General features: G+C 40.8%; 1 pseudogene; it reads left to right on the top strand.

Moving 5' to 3' along the window:
* The first annotated feature begins 1,110 nt into the window (after window positions 1-1,110).
* The window catches only part of LOC110315085, a 3,798-nt pseudogene continuing 2,779 nt past the window's right edge, over window positions 1,111-2,129 (top strand).

Here is a 2,129-nt window from a genome sequence, read left to right as displayed (position 1 = left end):
AACAGGTAGGAGTCCTTAAAGAGGAAACATAAAAATTCATTAAAGAATTATAGGAAAACAGAAGTGAAAAGTAAAGGAATTGAAAAAAAACCACTGAGGATCTAAAAATGCAAGTAGAAACAATAAAGAAATTACAAAGGGAGACAACTCTGGAGATAGAAAACCTAGGAAAGAGATTAGGAGCCATGGATGCAAGCACCATCAACAGAATATGGGAAATAAAAGAGAAACTCAGGCCCAGATGTTAACATAGAAAACACTGACAAAGAAGTCAAAGAAATTGAAAAATGCAAAAAGATCATGACTGAAAATATCCAGGCTATTCAGGACACAATGAGAAGACCAATCCTAAGGAAAAATAGTTATAGAAGAGATCAAAGATTCCCAAATTAAGGACCAGTGAATATCTTCAACAGACTTATAGAAGAAAACTTCCCTAACCTAAAGAAAGAAATGACCATGAAATAGAAAGGCTGCTAGTGGAAGATTGACTTCCAGGCATATAGGTGAGAGTATTCCAACAAGGCCACACCCCCAAATGCTACCGCTCCCTGGTGCAAGAATATCCAAACCATCACAAAAGATATAAATAATTTAATAAGTTAGCAAACTATTAAATTAGTCTTAATTATTATAATTTACCTAAATTATATGATCTTGAGTTCTTAAAATAGTGCCTTTATTTTTGGATAGAGTCTCTCCATGTAGTATTGGCTAGCCTCACCATGTAGACCAGGCTGGACTTGATCTCACAAAGATCTCAAAAAAAAAAAACTTTTAATAATGCAATGTAAAGATCTTCCTCCTGAACCCAGCTGAGGGCACCAAGGCCCCCTGAGGACCCTCCACTCTGCATGGCCCATAGCACACAAAGGACCTAGGGATCATGGGTGAGTGGAACGTAACATCAACTACAAAGAATCCCAGAGGGTCTTGGCCAGCAGGAACAGGGACAAAGGAACCCCACCCAACCAGAGGCTGGGATTCGTTCCGACCAGGGCCATCCCTGCCATTTTCCATCTGAACCCAGCTTGGGCACCAATGTCCCCAGATGACTTTCCATGCTGCAGGACCCCTAGCACACCCAGGGCCTGAGGATCACTGGAAAACATGTGGGTGACAGAAGCAACAAAGCTTCTTGGACAGTCCCTTCAGGACTTCATCTTCAGCCAGGAGGCAGAGCTGAGACCCAGACCCCCGGGCACCTTCTTTGCCAGAGGAGAGTGGGCCTACCTGGAGGGCTCTGACCCCAGGACTCAGGAGGTGGATCAAAACTNCAGACTTCTGGACACCTGTCCTGTAAGAGGAGAGCTTGCCTGCAGAGAGTGCTCTGACCACTGGGACTCAGGTGAGAGTTGGNCTCCCAGAAGTGCTAACAGAGGCTAACAGAATCACAGGACAAACAAGCTCCAGCCAGAGACAGCAAGAATATTAACACCAGATATTTCCAGATGGTGAAAGGCAAATGTAAGAATCTTACTAACAGAAACCAAGACCTCTGGGCATCATCAGAACCCAGTATGCCCACCACAGCAAGTCCTGGATACACCAACACACCCAAAAAGCAAGACTCAGATTTAAAATCATATCTCATGATGGTAATAGATTTTAAGAAGGGCATTAACAACACACTTAAAGAAATACAAGAGAACGCTGTTAAACAGGTAGAAGTCCTTAAAGAATTACAGGAAAACACTGCTAAACAGGTAGAAGTTCTTAAAGAAAAAAGACAAAAATCCCTTAAAGAATTACAGGAAAACACTACCAAGCAAATAATGGAATTGAAATAAACCATCCAACATCTAAAAGTGGAAGTAGAAACAATGAAGAAAACTGAAAGGGAGACAACTCTGGAGATAGAAATACTAGGAAAGAAATCAGGAACCACAGATACAAGCATCAGAAACAAAATACAAGAGATGGAAGAAAGAATCTCAGGTACAGAAGATTCAATAGAAAACATGGACACAACAATCAAAGAAAATGCAAAATGCAAAAAGAGTCTATCTCAAATCATCCAGGAAATTCAGGACACAATGAGAAGACCAAACCTAAGGATGATAGGTATAGATGAGAATGAAGACTTTCTACTTAAAAGGTCAGTAAATATCTTCAACAAAATTATAGAA

The sequence above is a fragment of the Mus pahari genome, unplaced genomic scaffold (genome assembly GCF_900095145.1).
Source record: "Mus pahari unplaced genomic scaffold, PAHARI_EIJ_v1.1 scaffold_6865_1, whole genome shotgun sequence".
Taxonomy (NCBI): Eukaryota; Metazoa; Chordata; class Mammalia; order Rodentia; family Muridae; genus Mus; species Mus pahari.
This window is presented reverse-complemented; position numbering and strand designations above follow the sequence as displayed.